Below are 23,338 nucleotides of genomic sequence, written 5' to 3'. Positions count from 1 at the left end.
GTGGCCAACCACAGTTCAATCTCCAGCACCCCATAAGGACCCCCTGAGCCTTGCCAGGAACAATCCCTGAGGAAAGCCACCAGAACACTGTCAGGTGTGGCCCAAAAATGAACAAACAAAGAAAAAAAAATAAAAATAAAAATGTATACAAAATGGTTCAGTCTCTATAGAAAATAGTTTTTCACATAACTAAATAATGCTTTTACCACACATTCAAACAATTGCACACTTTGGTATTTATACAAATAAGCCAAGAGTTTATGTGTACACAAAAACTTGTACAAAAATGTTATAGTGACTTTATTCATAAATTTCAAAACTCAAAAACAACCAAGATGTACTTCAGTAGGTGAATGGATAAATAAAAGACACATTCATGTAATGAAATTTTATTCAGAAACAAATAAAAAATGAACTCTATCCAACTATGCTAAGTGATATAAGTCAATACTATAGCATTCTAACTAATAGTTGGAAAAAAAAGAATGATGAAGAAAAAAAGACAAAGATTAGTTAGTGGTTTTCAGAGTTTGTGGAAGGCAAGTGATAAAAGATGGAACACAGGGTATTGTAAGACAATGAAACTACTATACATGGTAAGAGTAATTCTAGACATGCCTGATACATGTCAAACACAGGCTTAAAACACTATGAAGAAAACAAACTATAAACCTGAGTTAATTATGTTATTGATACCAGTTTATCATATGTTTCACACTAACACAAGATACAAACAATCAGGGAAACTCCTTTATCTCACTTAAAAGGAGTAGGAATTACTTTACAACCCATTTTTTTTTTTGGTCACACCCAGCAGCACTCAGGGGTTCCTTCTGGCTCTACGCTCAGAAATTGCTCCTGGCAGGCTCAGGGGACCATATGGGATGCAGGGATTCAAACCACTGTCCTTCTACATGCAAGGCAAGCGCCTTACCTCCATGCTATCCAGCCCTACAACCCAATTTTCTGTAAGACTAAAACTACTTTATTTGGTAGCTGGACAGGGTATATTTCCAAACAATGCTCAGAAGCCCAGGGTCATTCCCTATCACATACAGTTAATCAGATTGTATGGTTCAAAGCTTAGGACTGGCAATGTGCTAATTCTGAGGCCCCGTGAACTGGAGCCACCAAAGTCACAGCTGCTGGTGCTGCTGGAGAAGGGCATCTAGTGCAGAGGATCCAACTCTGGTTCTCCTGTGAGCTACTGCCCTTTGAACCAACTTTAATATAATAACATTATTTTCTTTACTTAACAGCTATTTTTAAAAAAGACAAAATTACTTAAAAGATACAGGAGGATCTCAGCAGGGCAGAGCACTTGCCTTCCATGCTAACTTAGGGTCCCAGCATCCCCTCTGCCAACCACCTGGCGTGAGGTGGTAGGCACTGAACAATGATGGTATAAGCACCACCAAGTCATGAGTCAAAACACCAAACCACCAAGTCCACAGGACTGGGCTGGGTACAGCTGGGAATCACCTCCAGGTACCACTTGAAAGGTTCCTTTAAAAAAATATGGGCCCAGAGAGATAGCACAGCGGCGTTTGCCTTGCAAGCAGCCGATCCAGGACCTAAGGTGGTTGGTTCGAATCCCAGTGTCCCATATGGTCCCCCGTGCCTGCCAGGAGCTATTTCTGAGCAGACAGCCAGGAGTAACCCCTGAGCACTGCCCGATGTGGCCCAAAAACCAAAAAAAAAAAAAAATAATAATAATAATAAAATAAAATTATATATATATATATATATATATATATATATATATATATATATATATACAGCATTAGAGAATGAATGATAAATGGGCCAGAATACAGAATAGACTTAGGAAGATTAGGAAGGATAATAGTGTGGCAAAGTCCAAATCTTAGATGCTATCACTTGCACAGGGTGAAAATGATAGGAAGAGAGAAAATAGTAAGAATTTTAAAAACATTTAGTGGGGCCGGAGAGATAGCATGGAGATAAGGCATTCGCCTTGCATGCAGAAGGTTGGTGGTTCGAATCCCAGCATCCCATATGGTCCCCCGAGCCTGCCAGGAGCGATTTCTGAGCATAGAGCCAGGCGTAACCCCTGAGCGCTGCTGGATGTGACTCAAAAACAAACAAACAGACAAAAAAAAAACAAAACAAAAAAAAAACATTTAGTGAGTAAAAAGGAAGGAAGAGTGGAAATGCCATGACAATGACTTCAATGTCAGGAACAGGAATGAAAGTAATTTCTAGATTTCTTGCTGAGGCTAGTTACATAAAATGATACTAAGTTATATTTATATGTTTGATGTATACTAATTTATATATTAGCAAGAGAGAAGAAGTTTTGAGAGACAAGTTTAAATACCTATGAGAAATACAATCACAGCTCTCTTCTGTAATCCACCTTGATAGCTGCTACAGAAGAGAGCTATGAGTTGAGGTCAGAAAGTGAGATTTACTGGCATAAAAAAAACTAGACTATAAGTCATGAGAGTGTATGAAACCACCCAAGGGTAGAGAGTAGGCAAGAATAAAACTTGAAATTTTAATGACTGGCCAAAGGGTGAGACATCCATTTTACAATTGGGTCAAACTACAAAAAATGAAAACACTAAAAGGTCAGACTCAAAAAAATTAGGAAGAAAAAATAAGCATGCAATATACATGCAAAAGCATATCAAAGAGACTATACTTTAAGGGAGAAATGGTATTAGGGAAGGAAGGGAGAGAAGGATGAGATCAGAAGCTGATACTACAAAAATCAAAGAGAAAATACTTCAAGGAAGCAGGCATTCAAATTCAATACATTTGTACTCAATATGGACAAGAAGTAAGAAGTGCCTAAAAGTATTTATATATATTCATACGTATATATGTACAATATAAACAGGACTTATCATTGACAACTTCAAAAAGGACAGGTGAACAGAGAAAAAGTGTGCAACAAGTATGTACTGCAAATGTGTACAAAACACTAAAAAATTTTACCACATAGTCCAGCTGAGCATCAAATTTAAAGGCCCATATTACCAGGTTAAGTGTCCCTAGGAGAAGCCACCAGGACTCTATTATTTTTGCTTAAAGGGGAAGGTTGAGGCCTGATGTGATAGCACAGTGGGAAGATTTGTCTTACACAGAGGACTCAGCATCCCATATGGTTCCCGGAGCCTGCCAGGAGTAATTTCTGAGCAAAGAAACAGGAGTAACCTCAGAGCACTGCCAGGTGTAGCCCGTAAAAAAAAAAAAAAAATGGGGGGAGAGGTCATTACTATTTAAAATAATAAGGGGCTGGAGAGAGTTTGTACCCAGGGAGGTCATTTGTACCCAGCCGATCCAGGATGGGTCCCTGGCATCCCATATGGTTCCCAAGTTCTGCCAGGAATAATTCCTGCCTGTAGAGCCAGAAGTAAGCCACGAGAATCATCAGATGTGACTTAACAAACAAACAATAAAGGACCAGAGTGCCCTTTATTTAGCATAGAGGCTAAAGCGATTGCTTTACATGTGGCCGATCCAAGTTCAATTCCTGGCATCCCACAGCACTGCCAGGAGTGATTGCTGAGTGCTGAGCCAGGAGTGAGCATTACATACCCAATGTTTACCCAAGCATTGCTGGCTATGACAAAAACCAAAATAAAATAAAACATTAATAAAAACAAGTTATATTCCTATCAGCAAACATCAAAGACAATCAAGTCTGAAAAAAGCTAAGAACCAGACTGGAAGTTTTCATCGTTGACAGAGAAAGTCATACATAAACATACTATGTTTAACAATAATTTTATTTTAAATGACTGAAATTATATGCATACTGAATTATTCAGACTAAAAAAGAAATGATATTCTGGCTTATATTACAGCCTAAATAAACATTAAAAATATTACACATTTTGCTGGGCCAGAGTGATAGCTTAGTGGTAGGGCATTTGCCTAGTATACAGCCAAGCCAACCTGGGATAGACCTGGGTCCAATCTCTGGTATTTCATATGGTCCCCGAAGCCTGTCAGGAGCAATTTCTGAGTGCAGAGCCAGGGTTACCCCTGACCGCCGCTGGGTGTGATCCCAAAACAAAACAAAACAAAATTACACTAATTGAACTAAGTTACAGACAAAAATACAAACATTATGATTCTCATCATATGAAATCCCTAGCACAGAGAAATTCAAAGAATCAAAAATTAGTGGGCCTTGGGCCCGGAGAGATAGCACAGCGGCGTTTGCCTTGCAAGCAGCCAATCCAGGACCTAAGGTGGTTGGTTCGAATCCCGGTGTCCCATATGGTCCCCCGTGCCTGCCAGGAGCTATTTCTGAGCAGACAACCAGGAGTAACCCCTGAGCAATGCCGGGTGTGGCCCAAAAACCAAAAACCAAAAAAAAAAAAAAAAAAAAAAATTAGTGGGCCTAAATATAGGTAAGTGGTATCTTTTGCCTTCCACATATAAGACACTGAACCTGAATAACCAATCCCAGCAAAAAAAAAAAAAAAATTAGAGGTCAGCAGGTAGCCTGGGTGGGGGTGCATTTAGCGAGTAGTTTCTATTTGGAACTATGAAAAGTTTTTGAAACATAGTGAGGAAAATCACATAGGATTTAGAAAGCTTTAAAGCCAGTGACTTGTACAGTGACAAGTTCTATTTAAATATACTCTATTCAAATCCTTGCTCTGTGAAGGAAAGCTATTCACTCCAGAGTTTCCTTTCCAATTCTGCCACCATTCTCTACTGTTTTCTGACTCTGTGTGTTCAATTAAGTTACTGCTCAGAGTGGATGCTTAAAAAGAACTTAATAAGCAATGTCTACTGTGAAGACAGTAGTAAAAAAAAGTATTTGTCCATTGTCCATTGTGCTGACTCTATTTATTTTTTTAGAATATGCTATTAATCATTCAGCAACAAGTTAGTAACAGTGAGTCTCAGTGGGAGCATGAGAGGAAATGGAGGAAGAAGTCCAGAATAATATTTATTTCCTAAATGATTTCCTGAATAGATAGCCTGCAGATACAGGCAGGCCAACTGGATGGTGAGAGAATGTGAAAAGGTTTTTTTTTTTTTTTAGGGTGTTTTAATTTTCTTGATGGAATAAAGAAGCACAGTTACAGCTAAGAGGGTGGAAGGAGGGGAGGCCGCTGCAACGATGGAAAAAAGAAAAAGTTTTGAGTTACCTATTTAACAAGAAAGGCAGCATTTTAAAAATTCAAAAATTTCTCATATCCCTCTCACAAAAACTTTTCACTTTTTTTAAAAAAAGGAAAGAATTACACTACATTAAATAATTTTCATATTGCTCCAACTCTACTGTACTGTAGAAATGCTTTCTTGATTCAGAAAGCTTAAATGGTAGATTTAAACTCACAGACAAAACCCTCAACAAGCCCAGCCCACCTTTAAAATGATTCAAGAGTACATCTGAGTGACTAAGTGCTTCAGAAGTGACCATGCAGTGCCTGGGAGCTACAATTTCATTCCCGTTTACTTACAAACTCATTTGTAATTAGAACTGAGCAACAAACAAGGATGACAGAAAAGTGGCTGGCACGTCTGCAACTACAGCGGCAAGGCTATAAGTATTTGTCAGTTATGGAATAAAAACAAGGTGATGCATTTATTCATTTGGGAAAAATCATTGTATTCATATTGAATAAAATTAAAGTCAATTCATTCTAGTCATGATTTTAATAGCAGTGTAAGGCTTAGTTATGCTTATTTTCTAATACTATATGCTGCAGTGTTTCACTTATATTAATAGTCTAAAGGGCTAGCTAGAATCTAGCTTCTTAAACTGTGGGTCAAACCCTATATGGAGTTATGGGTTGTGTAAATGTATATAAGAGTTACCAAATAAAAGTCTTAAATAAATTTATGGTTTTCAATGTTTGATATTTTTGTTTTGTTTTGTTTTGGGGGGGTCACACCCTGCAGCACTCAGGGATTACTCCTGGCTCTATGCTCAGAAATCCCTCCTGGCAGGTTCAGGGGACCATATGGGATGCCAGGATTCAAACCACTGACCTTCTGCATGCAAGGCAAATGCTTTACCTCCATGCTATCTCTCCGGCAATGTTTGATTTTTTTTTGCTGTTGTTTTGTTTTTGGGCCACACCCGGCGGTGTTCAGGGGTTACTCCTGGCTATCTGCTCAGGAATAGCTCCTGGCAGGCTTGGGGGCCCATATGGGATGCTGGGATTTGAACCAACCACCTTTGGTTTTGGGACGGCTGCTTGCAAGGCAAATACCACTCTGGCCCCAATGTTTGATTTTTTTTTTAATATCTACTTTATATATCATGGATCATGTAAACATTTCTCAGGTAAAAAGGGGTCATAGTAGAAAAATTTTAGGAAGGGGCTGGAAGGATAGTACAAGGAGGAGGACTTTTGCCTTGCACATGGCCAACCTGGGTTCAATCCCTAGTATCCCATATGGTTCCCCAAGCACCACCAAAGGTAATTTCTAAGCACAGAGCCAGGAGTAAATGCTGAGCACCACTTGGTATGGCCCCAAAACAAACAAACAAAAAAAAAAAAAAAGAAAAATAGAAAAAATTTAAGAAGCCCTGGTTTAGAACAAAATAAGCAAGCAACTAACCCAGGTTCAACTCCTGGTACCACATATGATTCCCAAGCCCTGCCAAGAGTGATCCCTGAGCAAAGGATTAGGACTAACCCAAGCACAGCCAGGTGTGGCCCTAAAACAAACTAAAAAATAAGCTTTCCTTTCTTTCTGTTGTCATTATTGTTTTGTTTTCTTTTGGGGCCACATTCAGCGATGCTTAGGGCTTACTCCAGGCTATGTACTCAGGAATTATTCCTGACAGTGCTGGGGAATCATAAAAGATTCTGGTGATAGAACCCAAGTTGGGTATACAGGCAAGAACCCTCCCCATTGGACTATCTTTCCAGATTTAATAAGCTTTCATTTCTTCAGTAAACTTCAATTAAAATTAAGCACTTCATGGGCTAGAGCAATAGCACAAAGATGGAAAATTTGCCTTGCACGCGGCCGACCCGGGACAAACCTGGATTAGATTCCTGCCATCCCATATGGTCCCCCCAGCCTGCTAGGAGTGATTTCTGAGCATAGAGCTAGGAGTAACCCCTGAACACTGCTGGGTGTGGCCCAAAACACCAAAAAGTTTAAATTATGTTAAAATAAATTAAGGTCTTTAGGTCAAAGATATTCCAACAGGTAGATCACTTACTTGCCTTGCAAGTGTTCGATCCCTGGAATCCCATATGATTTCCTGAGCCCCACTAGGAATGATTCTGAGCACAGAAACAGGAGCAAGTCTTGGGCATAGCCAGGTATGGCCCCAAAACCCAAAGAAAAAAAAAGGTAAACATTTATTGGGGCCAAAGAGACAGGACAGGGGTTAGGCTGCTTACTTTGTGTGCAGCTAGCTGTGTCCAAGCTCTCTGACCATGTATAGTACCGCAAGCACTACAAGGAGTGATCCATGAAAGCAGAGCCAGGAAAAAACCCTCAACACTGCAACCCTCCTCCTCAAATTAAAATGTTCTCTTTCCTTATTATTATAGCAACTTCATAAACTCATTCATGGCTAATTTTATTTATTTTTTTTTTATTTTTTTTTTTTTTTGGTTTTTGGGCCACACCCGGTAACGCTCAGGGGTTACTCCTGGCTATGCGCTCAGAAGTCGCTCCTGGCTTGGGGGACCATATGGGACGCCGGGGGATCGAACCGCGGTCCGTCCAAGGCTAGCGCAGGCAAGGCAGGCACCTTACCTCTTTGCGCCACCGCCCGGCCCCGGCTAATTTTATTTAAAATGTGTCAAAAACACAGAAATAACCCAAATTTCCATCTGGTTCATTTAGGACTGGTATAGTCATACAACAGAATATTATTAAGCCATAAAACAAATAAACTATCAGTACATAAATCAAATAAACTACCAGTACATGACACTGAAAAGTATCAGAGTGAGTGAAAGAAGCCTCAGGCAACATGTTGCACGTTTTATTTATATAAAATGTCTGCTACTGGCAAATTCATATAAATAGAAAGTAGATGGTTGTCTACAGCAAGAAATGTATGAATAAATAAAAATAACTAATACAATAAAAGATTGCTTTGGAAGCCAGGAGCTAGTAAAGCACTGCTTTGCTTGTTGCTGACCCTGGTTGGATCCACAACACCTGAGTCCTACCAGAAGTGACTCCTGACCACAGAACCAGGAGTAAGCACATAGCACTGCTGGTATGGCTCCAAAATCCCAAACATAAGGTCTGGAATAAACGACATTCCCACCAGCAAGTGAATGAGAGTTCTTTTCTCCCCACATTCCCACCAGCACTTATTGTTCTTGTTCCTTGTGACATGGGCCAGTCTCTGTGGCATGAGATGGTACCTCAATGTTCTGATGATTAGTGATGTGGAGCATTTTTTCACGTGTCTTTTGGCCATTTGTATTTCTTCTTCTTTTTTTTTGGGGGGGGGTCCACACCTGGCAGCGCTCAGGGGTTACACCTGGCTCTATGCTCAGAAATCGCTCCTGGCAGGCTCGGGGGACCATATGGGAGGCCGGGATTTGAAGCATCGTTGTTCTGTGTCTAAGGCAAATGCCTTACTCTGGCCCCATTTGTATTTCTTCTTTGAGAAATTGTCTGTTCATTTCTTCTCACCATATTTTGATGGGGTTAGATGTTTTTTATTCTTGTTAAGTTCTGTCAGTAACTTGTATATCTTAGATATTAGCCCATTTTCTGATGGGTATTGGGTGAATAGTTTCTCCCATTCTGTGGGTGGCTTTTGTATCCTAGGTACTATTTCCTTTGAGATGCAGAAGTTTCTCAGCTTAATATAGTCCCTTCTGTTTATCTCTGTTTCCACTTGTATGAAGTGTGCTGTTTCTGCCTTAAAGATGTCTTTCATCTCAATGTCATGGAGTGTTTTTACCTATATATTGTTCAATATACCTTATTGTTTCAGGTCTGATATCCAGGTCCTTAATCCATTTGGATTTGACACGTGCATGGTGTTACAATTCGATGGAGGTCTGAGTTTGCTATTTTGCAAGCAGCTGACCAGTTGCCCCAACATCACTTGTTGAAGAGGCTTTCCTTGGTCCATTTTGCATTTCTTGCCCCTTTATCAAAGATTAATTGATTGTACATCTGGCGAACATTTTTTGAATACTCAAGTCTATTCCACTGATCTAAGGGTCTATCTTTATTCCAATACCATGCTGTTTTAATGACTATAGCTTTGTAATACAATTTAAAGTTGGGAAAAGTGATGCCTCCCATATTCCTTTTCCCAAGGGTTGCTCTGGCTATTTGTGGGTGTTTATTGTTCCAAATGAATTTCAGGTGTTGCTGTTGGGAATGCCGTCTAGTCCAGCCCTCATGGAAAACAATATGGATATTCCTCAAAACACTGGAAATTGAGCTCCCATATGATCCAGCTATACCACTCATAGGGATATATCCTAGGAACACAAAAATGCAATACAAAAATCTCTTCCTTACACCTATATTCATCACAGCACTATTCCAGACTCTGGAAACAAGATGCCCTTCAAAAGATGAATGGCTAAAGAAACTGTGATACATAAACACAATGGAATATTATGCAGCCATCAAGAGAGATGAAGTCATGAAATTTTCCTGTACGTGGATGGACATGGAAACTATTATGCTGAGTGAAATAAATCAGAGGGAGAGAGACACACACACAGAATAGTCTCACTTATCTATGGGTTTTAAGGGAAAAAAAAAAGACATTATTGTAATAATGCCCAGAGATGAGGGCCAGAAGGACTGACTCACAATATGAAGCTCACCTCAAAGAGGGGTGAGTGCAATTAGAGAGTGAGAGAAGTAGAATGCCTGTCTCAAATACAGGCAAGGGATGTGGGAGGAGGGAGATGGGGGCATTAGTGGTGGGAATGTTGCACTGGTGAAGGGGGGTGTTCTTTTTGTGACTGAAACCCAACTACAGTCATGTTTGTATCATGGTGTTTAAATAAAGATATTATTATTCAAAAAAAGCCCAAACAAAAACAAATCACATGTGGGTGAACTTACAGCAGTATGCTTTCTTTATATTGAGAGAGATAAGAGTCTGGGTCCTTCCTACCTACAGGAAGAACAAATAGCAAATTCCTCTTTCATTACCTCTTCTTTACCTCCTATCTAGGTCAAAGATAGGTCTGAGCCATGCTCTGGTTTCTCTAGTACATATATAATCCACTCTGCAACTCAACAAAGTAAACATCATTCTGCTTATAGTCAGTTAAGCTGGTGATGTAGTCCAATGATAGGGCACTTGCCTTGCATGTGAAGCCCCTAAATTCAATCCCCAGCAATGCCTCACATTGCAACACCAGAAATGTCTTATTCCCTGGCATTGCCAACATTATTCACAGAGTCACAAGCACACTTCAGCTTGCTCACACCACTTCCACACTGCAACCAAACGTGAATTCCACAAGCATGTTACTCCAGTTAACTCCAACAAGTGTGACCTTTCCTCCAACATCACAACAAAAATAAAAATGTATCTATCTCATGATGTTAAGAGTTTAAGCATCAGTTGTAATCTACAGGAAAATGATACATAAGTGTAACAATTTTTTTATAATTTTTGTTTTGGAACAGATTTGAAAACATAGAGGGACTTTCTCTGAGAGGGGAAAACTTTACTTACTTCTGATGATTCTAAACTTCAGGATAAAAACAGTGCTTCACTGAATCTCTCCTGAATCTACAATAATGACCTGCATGTGGCATATAGTCTATAAATGCCCAAACTACCAAAATGAATATACTTTTGTTTTTGTTTTTGTTTGGACCACACCTAGTGAAACTTTGGGGTTTTTCCTTGCTCTACACTCAAGAATTACTTCTGGCAGACTCAAGGAAACACATGGGATGCTGGGTATTAAACCTGGGTCTGCCACATGCAAGGGAAGCACCCTACCCACTGTTCTATCATTTTGGCTGCAAATATATACTTTTTACTGAGTTTTGAGCTAAATAGTCAAAGAAATGGGTAAGAATAACCCACAGGGAAACCAGGAATAGGGAAGATGTCCTGTGTCATCAAAGAACAATATGTCATGCTATTTAAGTCAATGATCTCATGTTAGTCATTTCCACAGAAAGTTTTCAACCTACTTATTTAAAATGTTACTACTATATAGTACTTTGAACTAACGTTACTTTCATCTAAGTTGCTTTAAGCATTTGATTAGTAACCATTAATTAAGGTTTCATACAGCATAAAGTATAATTTCCATCTTGAAAACAGGAAAATCAAGGTACAGAAAGGCACATAATAGAGCCAAGAGTAAAGATAGAAATGCTTTTGAAGTAAAAAGTCATACTTTTCTTTCTTACCTCTTCTGATTAAACTTGAAAATATTATTTCCACTATCATTTTCTGTAACTTTATTTCCAGAATCAAAATTTAATAGAGGGATGGAGCAATACAACAGGGGTAAGGCTTTTGCCTTGCATGCAGCCAACACAGGACAGACCCTGGTTCATCCCCCGAGCCTGCCTGGAGCTACGTCTGAGCATACAGCCAGAAGTAACCCCTGAGTGCTACCGGGTGTGACTCAAAAACCAAAAAAAAAAAAAAAATTGTATCAGGGGCTAATTAATATTCTAGCTTAGTTTTGCTTTAGAGCACAGACAAAGAACTTGACAAACTACTTTCTCAATCATAGGTTTCAACCTTAAGAGGTTGACATTCCCACAAGTTCACCTCTTGAAGGCAAATGGATGTCTGAACTCCACAAATGACTCAACTCACATACAATAAATATAGCAAACCAAAATAAAAAGCCAGTCCTTCGTATTACAGTCAATTTTATATATTATTAAACATCATAAGTGTCATGGCGAGATCTCAAAGAGAATAATGGGTAAAAAGTCTCCAATCCAATCCCCTTTAATCCTCTTTAGCTGAATGTTTCTCATAACTGATATATAGTTGATGTAAAGCAGAGAAACATGTTTGAATAAAAACTGTATCTTAGGCTTTCTTATTTGCTTATTTACGTGGGCTCTTGAGAAGCCCACGTTGTCTAAGGAACGTATAATTCTCAGTCTCTATTCCCTCACATCTTTCTTTTATCTTTTTTTTTTTTTTTTGGTTTTTGAGTCACACCTGGCAGCACTCGGGTTACTCCTGGTTCATGCTCAGAAATCGCTCCTGGCAGGCTCGGGGGACCATATGGGATGCCAGGATTCAAACCATCATCCTTCTGCATGCTAGGCAAATATCCTACCTTCATGCTATCTCTCTGGCCCCCGCAAGCTAATATTTTTTTTTTTTTTTTTTTTTTTTTTTTGGTACAAGCTAATATTTTTTAAGAAAGCAAGAAAGGAGCATGTGGGCCCAGTGAGATAGCACAGTGGCGTTTGTCTTGCAAGCAGCCAACCCATGACCAAAGGTGGTTGGTTTGAATCCCAGTGTCCCATATGGTCCCCCGTGCCTGCCAGGAGCTATTTCTGAGCCGACAGCCAGGAGTAACCCCTGAGCACAGCCAGGTATGACCCAAAAACCAAAAAAAAAAAAAAAAGGAGCATGTGTGTAACGAAATATTAAAACATGATAGATAACAATATAATATGACAAGAATAGCTCTAGCTATATCATAAATTATGGTAAACACGAACATTTGAAGTGTGCCTATTAAAAATACTAGAAAATTCACTATCTCATACAGTAAATTCACTATCTCAGAAATCACTCCTGGAAGGCTTGGGGGACCATGTGGGATACTGAGAATCAAATCCAGGTCCATCCCAGGTAGGCCATATGCAAGGTAAAGCCTTACCACCGTGCTATCTCTCTGTCCCCCAAGATAATTCATTTCTTTTTTTTTTTTTTTTTTGGTTTTTGGGCCACACCCGGTGATGCTCAGGGGTTACTCCTGGCTATGCGCTCAGAAGTCGCTCCTGGCTTGGGGGACCATATGGGACGCCGGGGGATCGAACTGCGGTCCTGATCCTTGGCTAGCGCTTGCAAGGCAGACACCTTACCTCTAGCGCCACCTCGCCGGCCCCGATAATTCATTTCTTTGCTGAGTGCTAGTCACCCCTGCCAAACATGTAACAAGAAAACATCAATAAAATCTTGTAGAGGTGCCGGAGAGATAGCATGGAGGCAGGGCATTTGTGCTGCATGCAGAAGGAAGGTGTTTCGAATCCCAGTTTCCCATACGGTTCCCCAAGCCTGACAGAAGCGATTTCTGAGTGTAGAGTCAGGAGGAACCCCTGAGTGCTGCCAGGTGTGACCCAAAAACCAAAAAATAAAAATATAATCTTGTAGGATATTTACAAAAATAGGGGCTGAAGTGATAGCACAGTAGTAGGGCGTTTGCCTTGCATGCTGCTGACCTAGGACGAACCTGGGTTTGATCCCTGGTGTCCTATATGGTCCCCCTCAAGCCAGGTTCTGGGTGCAGAGCCAGAAATAACCCCTGAATGTCACCAGGTGAGGCCTAAAAACCAAAATAATAATGATAATAATAATAATAAACAACTTCAGGAGCCAAAGAGCAGATAAAGACACACCAGTATAGTGGATAAAGTACTTGCTTTGCATGGTGTCGATCTCAGTTCTATCTTTGGTAGCCCATATGGTCCCCACCCCAATCCTCTCCCAGAGCACACAAGGAGAGATCTCTGAGCATAGAGCGAGGAGTAAATCTTGAGCACAGCCAGGTATAACTCAACAATCAAAAATAAATAAACATCTTCAGCCCTGAAAGGTAGCTCAAAGGGCTAGCGTTTGAGCCCCAAGATTCCCATCACCACATTATCCTGAGCACTGCTGGAGTGAATCATGAGCAACAAGTCTGAAGCAGCCCTAAGCACTTCCGGGTATGGTCCCAAACCCAAAACCCAAAACCTGCCCCCACAAAACCTTATCTCTTCAAGGAGAGAAAACCCTGCTATGCTACTCACATATCTCTTCCTCGATCTTTTTTTCATTATTGATACCCCTCCCAATGATATACATTTTAATTCCCTAATTTTAATACAAAAAAGGAGAGATTAGATAAAAAATATTCTACATGAGGATTCTCTAAGTAAATATATGAACACATTTGATTTACTCCCCATAGTAAGTTTATTTTTTGTTTGGGGGTCACACCCAGCAGGGATCACTCCTGGCAGGACTTTGGGGCTTTTTAGGGACTTTTTTAGGGCTGCTGGGGATCAAACCCAGATCAGATATGTACAAGTCAAGTGCCCTGCCTTACTATCTTTCTGGTCAATAAATATTATTACAATGTAAAATGTGTACTGCTCACATTTCATAGCATACTTTCACATTTACTGATATTAAAACAGGCTACTAAATATGAATGATTGTTCCATGGTTTATATTTCTAAAGAAAACCTCTTTCTTTCCAAACAGCAGTAAATTCTGATTCTGCCAGAAGTTAAGGTTTCTGTGCTGGAAAATCACTGACTTCACTTTCCAGTTCACAACTACTCTCCTTGTTTCACTTTTTTTTTTTTTAACCTCCATGGACTTGTTCCAGCCTACTTCACAGACCTTATTTCTTCCTAGTCCCTTTCTTGCTTGTCTAAAGCTGACCTACTCATTGTCCTTAAAGTAAATCTGCCAGCTTGTGAAAAAAGCACTTCTATTCAAAACTCTGGAAAACTACACAGTTTCTTAACTTCTTTTTAGTTAACTAAAATTAAGCTTTCAGTTTAAAGTTTTATTCCTGCTTCAATGAGAAATTATTTTCCTGATGTAGACAAAGTTCTCTCTAAAAATGACAAGTACTTTTTCCACTGAACTCGGTTTGGAAGGAGCCACATATGTTTTGATCATTGCTATGTTCTTAGTGCCCAACAGAGAGCAAGATAATCATTCATATTCCTGTTGAAATCAAACAAACACAGCTTAAAGCAAATTTTCATAATAGCTATTATCTACTAAACTGATTCATATATGCACGTGTGTTAAACATTGTCATGTACTAATTTTCACTGCAGTACTATTAAATATGTTATCGTATTATTCCTTCTAATTCCAGACATAGAGAAACTGAGATTTAGTAAAATGGTTAGAGATTAAGCATGAAAGGAAGCCAGAAATCAAATTCAAACAACCTCAAAATTTGTGAACTTAATTAAGCCACTTAGAATCCTAGGCAGAGGGCCGGAAGATAGCACAGCAGTAGGGTATTTGCCTTGCATGTGGCTGACCCAGGACAGACTCGATTCAATTCCTGGCATCCACTATGGTCCTCCAAGCTTGCCAGAAGCGATTTCTAAGGCTGGAGCCAGGAGTAACCCCAGAGCACTGCCAGGTGTGGGGTGTGGCTCAAAAACAAACAAACAAACAAACAAACAAACAAACAAACAAACTGCTTTAAAATTAATTTTGAAAATCCTAGGCAGAAAGACTCAGGGAAGAGAGTACTCAGGACCACCATCATTACTAAGAGAGGAGCCTGAAGTCAGTCTGCCCCCCTAGAGTCTTTTAGTAGACAAGAGGCAAGATGTTCCCTGCAAACACCCACTAACACTGAGAAGACAGAAAAGAAACAAAAGCTGCTACAAATATACAGATGCTCTACCAGAGTTGCTCTTATCATTCTGAGTAATTTTGCAGTTTCTGATTTCTGAAGTGAAGGGTTTCTACTAAGAGGAGCAGAAGATGGGGTGGCCCAACAGGAAGGAGTATGGGCAAGGACACTAGGACTATCCAAATGCAGGTTCAATCTGGATCTAATCCAGTCACAGCCTCCACTTCAACACACAAACAGGGAACAAACTTTTTGAACGATTAAATAACCTTTTGTTGACAGCAGATTAGTGGTAACAATTATACTAGGTTGTCATAATAAGTTTCACTTCCATTTTTATTTGTTTACATATAATTTATCTTTAATTCACATTGATAATAGTGACTTACACATTTTTAATTCCTTTCTTTTTGTTGTTGTTGTTGTTGTTGTTTGTTTTTAGGTTACACCCAACAGCGATCAGGGATTACTCCTGGCTCTACCTCAGAAATTGCCCCTGGCAGGCTTGGGGGACCATATGGGATGGTGGGATTTGAACCACTGACCTTCTGCATGCAAGGCAAATGCCTTACCACCATGCTATCTCTCCGGCCCCACATTTGTGTGTGTGTGTGTGTGTGTGTGTGTGTGTGTGTGTGTGTGGTTTTTGGGTCAAACCCGGCAGTGCTCAGGGGTTATTCCTGGCTCCAGGCTCAGAAATTGCTCCTGGCAGGCATGGGGGACCATATGGGGTGCCGGGATTCAAACAGATGACTTCCTGTATAAAAGGCAAACGCCTTACCTCCATGCTATCTCTCCGGCCCCTGGCCCCACATTTTTAATTCTGAAATAAAAATATAGTTAAGCACCTGGAAAAAATTAAGAGATTTTTTTTTGGGGGGGGGGACACTCAGTAGTGCTCAGGGTTTACTTGTGGCTCTGCACTCAGGGGTCAATCTTGGTAGGATCAGGGGACAATATGAGATGCCAGGGATTGAACCTGGGTCAGTCATGTGCAAGGCAAGCGTCTTACCCTTTACATCTTTCAGCCCAGAAAACAGATTTTAAATTGCCTGTTATACTAATTTTTTTCTCTGTTGCAACTAAGATGTGATTTGAGAAGGTATCTCCTAGTTTTAAGTGGGTTATATTATAAAGTTCCATTTTAATGAAAATGAAAATCAGAAATTAAATTTTCATATATAAAACAAAGTTACAAACTTTGTTTTAAAACTTTAAAACCAAGCTCCATATGGGACAGCAGGGCATCGAACCAAGCTCTATCCTGGATCGGCTGCGTGCAAGGCAAACGCCCTACCACTGTGTTACCACTCTGGCCCCAAGTCAAGAATTTTCAATATACATACATATCATTCCCTGTAGTTTGAAATGGGCTATGCAACTCACACTTTCTTCAATCTCAAGAACTTTTAATTTGGGAGCCAGACGACAGGACAGCAATAGGGAAATAGCCTTGCCTGTGGCTGCTCAAGGACGACGGACCCAGGCTCAATCCTCAGCATTCCATATGATCCCCTGAGCCTGCCCGGGGAAGAACGTCAGGGGTTGGAGCGATAGCACAGTGGTGGAGTGTTTGCCTTGCAGACAGCTGCCCAAGATAGATCTGGGTTCGATTCCTGGCATCCCATAAGGTCCCACACACACCAGGTGCGATTTCTGAGTGCATAGCCAAGAGTAACCCAATGGGTGTGGACCCCCAAAACAAAAACAAAAAAAAGAACTTCAATTTTACAATATCTATAAATAATATGCAGGCCATTTTTAATCTTTATGTCAAAAAGAAAACAGATTCTGCAAATATAAATCCCATATACAGCAATGAACTAAGAAGACAAAAGCCCCTTATGCCCTCAACCTGACATCCTGGAAGAGGAAAACAGATAATAAGCAAGATTAATAAATTAATCACAGGTGTTACATTCTATGAAGAAAAAAATGGTGAAGAACTAGTATAGTATGGTGGTAAGCAGCATGCAATTTTAAACATGACAGAGTAGACCTTGCAGCAGATGGTTACACAGGAGATAACAGAGCAGGTGTAGGAATATCTGGAGTCAGAGTTTCAAGATGCTAGTGGAGGAAGCCAATTGGAGAGAGGACAGGAAAGAAATAGATAGTTATATTCTGGAATACAATTTAAGCATCTGATACTCTAAATGTTAACTATTCGGACTCAGAGGTGATTCCAAAGTCTTTTCTTACTCGTGTGTGAAGGATTTTAAGACAGGTTTAGGGAAACGGTCCGGGATTCAGTCAGAGCAAATAAATTTGAGAGGTTCATTAACTATTTCAGAGGACAAGTAAACTGACAGGTAACTTTGAGGAAGCAATGCAGGTTGCAGATATCAAGTTGTATGTCATCACCACAGAGATATTTAAAACAATGAGGCCAGATGAGATCACTGTCCTAGATTCAAAAGCTTAAGGGTAGAAAGAGAATTCACCAGGATTTTCCTTTTTCTGAGACAATGAACTCCCAGAAATTTGAATTTGCTAAAGATCATCTGAAGGACTTTGAAATCTATGATACTAATAACAATCTGTTAAACCAATACAGTATTAACATGCTGTACATAAGATAGTCTCATTTCCATTAATATATTTCTTCTTCCAAGAGTAAGATCCTTTTTGCTGATTTAATCAATGAAATAAGATCATTTAAGCTTACAGATATAATCTAACTTTTTCGTTTTGCAATGGAAAGATAGACGAAAGTAACTAAATTCACACAACCATTAGTGGCAGATGATAATTTCAGTATGCAGATCCAACATCCCTTTCATTCTATGGGTTTCTCTGATGGAGGAATTCAAGTTAGTCTTCTTGCAAAGCATACTTTGCAAAATTCCCAGTCTCTGCATTCGGTTTCTAGTCATCATTCATGCTTACTAGAGACAGCAAAACATATGAAAGGGGAGTGAGGGAAAGCAGCTGGCAAGTTCCTCAGAGTACTCCACAATAACCATCCTCACCCCCAGTGTATCAAGGCAATCAATCAGCAAGGAATCATTACAACAAAGAAAAAAAAATAAACCTATCATTTAATAGCAACATAAAGCGCAACAGAGGATACATTTTCCTATCTCCTGACTCTAATAAACAATTTTTATTTTCTAATATTGTTATTATGTTCTCTGATCCCTGACCAAATATTTGCTGTATAATTGTTTTTCTAGTTACCGGATCAAAGTCTAATTATTGAGCCATTCATTAGTTACAAATAAGCAAGGGACTTCAGCTACATGCTATAGTTTTAAATCAACTTAAACCACAATTACAAAATCTCAACAGAGGTAATGCCTGATGACTGGAAAGACTTAAAGTAAAAATAAAATATATAACCTATTAACTAATTTTGTCTAGAAGTTAAATTCTATACTAGAAAAGTTGAGGCCTAAGTGATAGTACAGAGGGTAGAGCATTTGCCTTGTAACTGACCCAGGTTGGATCCTTGGCATCTCATATGATATCAGGAGCCCACAAGAAATGATCCTTGAGTGCAGAGCCAAGAGCCAGCACTTAATTCCTCTGTGTATGGTCCCCAAACCAAACAACAATAACTTAAAAATCCACGAAAGAAAAAAAAAAGTTGGGGCCAGAGTAATAGCACAGTGGTAGGGCATTTACCCTTAATGCATCTGACCAAGGACCAACCCGGGTTTACCCTTAATGCATCTGACCAAGGACCAACCCGGGTTTGATCCTTGGAATCCCATATGGTCCCCTGAGCCTGCCAGGAGTGCTTTGAGAGTAGAACCTGGTATGCCCAAAATAAACAAAACACACACACACACACACACACACACACACACACACACACACACAAAGAAAAAGAAAAGTTAATATATTGCAGAATCACTGACTTATTAATGAAGACTACTGAGTTTATTTAAAAGATAAACCAATCTATTTGATGTTTTATAATACTAAAAAATTTTAAACTAATTTTGTATCCTATAAAGCAATTTACAAAATGCTATATTTACTATTATCTAGTGAATCAATAATAAGACTTAAAATAAGCATCTAATGATACACAATGGAAATTGGGTGGTTTCATTAATACAAAACAATAGGTACTAACTTTCTGCAATATGTAAGGCACAGCTAGAGAGATAGGACAGTGGGTAAGGCACCTGTGTTCAATCCCAACTTCCCATATGGTCCCCAAATACTGCTATTAATAATTCCTGAATGTAGAGCCAGGAGTAACTCCTAAGCATTACTGAGTGTGAACTAAAAATTAAAAATAAAAGACACAACAACAGGAAATAGAACATTGCTTGTTTCCAGAAAAAGTTTATAGTCCAAGAGGAGACATTTAAAGCTTCCAATTTGCAAGGGCACAGTGGGTTGAATGCAATTAAAATAAAGAGGACTGGGGTTGGAGCTGTAGCACAGAAGTAGGGTGTTTGCCTTGTATGCAGCCGACCCTGGACCAACCTGGGTTCAATCCCCGGCATCCCATATGGTCTCCCAAGCCTGCCAGGAGCAATTTCTGAGCACAGAGCCAGAAGTAATCCCTGAGCGCCGCTGGGTGTGGCTCAAACCCCACCCCAATAAATAAATAATAAAATAAAAATAAAGAGGACTGAATGTATTTAGTATTAAGTACAAAACTTGGTCAATGAAACACCAAGGACAACTAATACAATTTGGAACAGCTTCCAAGAAGGAAAGGTAAAGTTCAGGCTTGAAAAATGTACATTAATAGGAAATTATTGAATTGTGGTATGATCCTAAGGACCACATTGCAAACATCTAGAAGTGAAAAAAGAGAGAAAGTTTTCAAACTTTAAAATTTCGTCAAACTAACTTAAAAAACTAAGATTAAGCAAACTAAGTAGAAGCTGGGAGAAAGAAAGAAATAAAGACAAAGACATGCCTTAGCCAACTTATTAACCATCAATAAACAAATAACCAAAATATTGAGTAATGAGAAAAATCCATAAACAGAATACTGTGCAGCTACAAAAACTACTCTAAACTACAACATAAAATGTTCAATAAAACAAATATCTGCTGAACATTTCTGAGATATTAGGTAGGAGAGAAAAATTATAAACCAGTATGTTTACATATGGTATTTTATTAAAATGAAAAAATGTACTCACTTCGGCAGCACATATACTAAAATCGTAATGATAGAGAAAATTAGCATGGCCCCTGTGCAAGGATGACATGCAAATTAGTGAAGTGTTCCATATTTTTTAAAAAATACATAAATGTTCATAAGAAAAAAATTACAGTATGCAATCAATTCTGCTCTACCCCCGGCTCTATAGATGGTCCTTCCCGTGCCTCTAGGAGTCACTCCTGAGCTCAGAGCCAAGATTAGCCCCTGAGTACCATCACCAGATGTGGGTCTAACTCCCCCACACAAAAAAGAAAATAATACAAAGATTAACAGCTATTGTTGTTGAGGGAAAGGGTTATAGATATGAGCCTTATACATTTATACCCAGGGGTGCTCAGGTTTAACTCTTGGTTTTGTGCTCAGGGATCATTTCTGGTGGGGTGGGAAGCCATATGGGATTCCAGACCAGTTTTGTGCAAAACAAGTCCCCTACCTGTTCTATACTATTGCTCTGTCTCCTATCTTTTTTTTTTTTTTTTGGTTTTTGGTTTTTGGTTTTTGGATCCACACCCAGTAACACTAAGGAGTTATTCCTGGCTATGAGCTCAGAAATTGCTCCTGGCTTGGAAGACCATATGGGAAATGCCAGGGGATCTGTCCTAGGTTAGCGCGTGCAAGGCAGACACTCTACAGCTTGCCACCGCTCTAGCCCCTCCTATCCTTATTGTCTAACCTTCCCCCATCTTTTTTTTGGTGTGGGTTGGGTCACAACTGGTGGCGCTCAGAGGTTTATTCCTGGTTCTGCGCTCAGAAATCACTTCTGGCAGGCATGGGGGACTATATGGGATGCTGGGAATCAAACTGGGGGTCCAGGGCCAGAGAAATAGCATAGAGGTAGGGTGTTTGCCTTGCATGCAGAAGGATGGTGGTTCAAATCCCAGGATCCCATACAGTCCCCAGAGTCTGCCAGGAGTGATTTCTGAGCATAGAGCCATGAGTAATCCCTGAATGCTGCCGGGTGTGACCCAAAACCCCCCGAAAACAAAACAAAACAAAACAAAAAACCAAAACCAGGGATCCGTGTGCAAGGCAAACGTTCTATCACTGTGCTATGCTATCACTCTGGCCCCATGTCTGTTTTTAAAATGGTTCTATGAAATTTTGAAGATCACTTAACTTTTTTGTGGGGAAAGGGCCTTACCAAGAAATGTGCTGGAGTGAGGGGATGATTTCCGGAAGTTCTCAGGGCATCAAATCCGAGACACCCACATAAAAACATATTCTCTAGCTCTCTGCACTATCTCCCCAAGTCTGACTTCCTACTTTTTACCAGACACTGAAAAAATGAATACAAAAATAAATGAGACCCAAGTACTGGTCCTGAAAGTAATATAACAGACAAGCTGAGCAGATAGAAACATAGAGAACAGGCATGTAAGGAAAATATTCATAAAGCAAGTGAAAGTACAAGGAAAGTGTAAGGAATGAGTCATAGGAACATGTCAGAAGCATATGACAGGAATTATTTTTTGCCATCACAGAAATCTCTCATGAATAGCTTCTTCATGTATTTTAGTGAATTACATTTGTCCCACATCACCTTGACCTATTTACAACAAGAAAAAAAAAAGGAGCAGGGAAATAGAGATTTGGAAAGACACTACACCAATTATACAAACTGGGCTCAAAATTCATTGTTGATGCAGTAAACCCGCTCTACAAGGAACCAATTGTTGAGAGCCCATAATGCCCTGGCCAAGAGATTCATTACTACAAGGTCTTCTGTTTTTTTTTGGCACTCTAGGTTGTCAAGTGTAGATATGCAACTGGGTCCTATAGAGAGAGAGAGAGATTTTAAGAAAAGCCAGATCACTTGAAAATAGAATGCCCTAAATACCTCCCCCAGCCCCAACCTACCTTTAAAAGAAAAAAAAAAATTAAAGGGCAAAATAAAAGCCTGGGAAGAAGGACAGAGTAGGGGTCGTCGGAGTGATAGCACAGTGGTAGGTCGTTTGCCTTGCATGCTGCTGACCTGGGATGGACCTGGGTTTGATCCCTGGCATCCCATATGGTCGGTTCCCTGAGCCTGCCAGGAGCGATTTCTGAGCTCAGAACCAAGAGCAACCCCTGAATGCTGCCAGGTATGGCCAAAAAACAAAACAAACAAACAAACAAACAAAAAAAGAAGGGCAGAGTCTGCTCTTGTTTCATCTGTCAAATAAAACAAAATAATAATCTTCCCTCTAATTTTCTCCAGAAATATTCATCAACAACTTTGATATAGTTGCTTTATTACCCTACACTCATTTACTTTTCACTTCACAGATATTTCATTTTTATCTTTTATCATATTACCAACTTTCTCTTGACATGATAAGAATAACAAATGTAACATGTCAATCTAACCATTGTGTTTACATTTTGTTATATGAAAATTTGGAGGGAAAATGTTTCCTTACAAAGTCAAAAGAGGAGGCTTGGTCTTCAAGCCCATGTTCTTTCAGAAACATTTATCATTACTTGTTTGACTCGATCTATCTTTGGTCTTTCCACACTGGAGAAATGTCTTCTCTTTTGAACATGCATTTCTCTCTTTTCTCTCTTCACATCTTTCTAAGAAAATTTCTTTCAATAAATACTATCTTGCCTTGCACACAAACACACACACATGATTAAAAGAATAGAATATAGCCTAGTGTGTACTTGCTTGGATAAGCATCTTTGAGTTCTTTATTACCCATTCATATATTCAATGAAATCCAAA

General features: G+C 39.5%; 1 protein-coding gene and 1 non-coding gene across 4 annotated transcripts in view; one reads left to right on the top strand and one right to left on the bottom strand.

The window, feature by feature from the left end:
* SPIRE1 (spire type actin nucleation factor 1) overlaps positions 1-23,338 on the bottom strand; it is a 163,778-nt gene that overhangs the window by 78,157 nt on the left and 62,283 nt on the right. The gene's annotated exons all lie outside the window — the stretch shown is intronic.
* LOC126004747 (U6 spliceosomal RNA) lies at positions 20,604-20,708 on the top strand. The gene has a single exon (XR_007494007.1). It is a non-coding gene; the product is annotated as a U6 spliceosomal RNA (small nuclear RNA).

The sequence above is a fragment of the Suncus etruscus genome, chromosome 3 (genome assembly GCF_024139225.1).
Source record: "Suncus etruscus isolate mSunEtr1 chromosome 3, mSunEtr1.pri.cur, whole genome shotgun sequence".
Taxonomy (NCBI): Eukaryota; Metazoa; Chordata; class Mammalia; order Eulipotyphla; family Soricidae; genus Suncus; species Suncus etruscus.
Note: the sequence above shows the minus strand (reverse complement) of the source record. Positions and strands in the feature narration are given on the sequence as shown.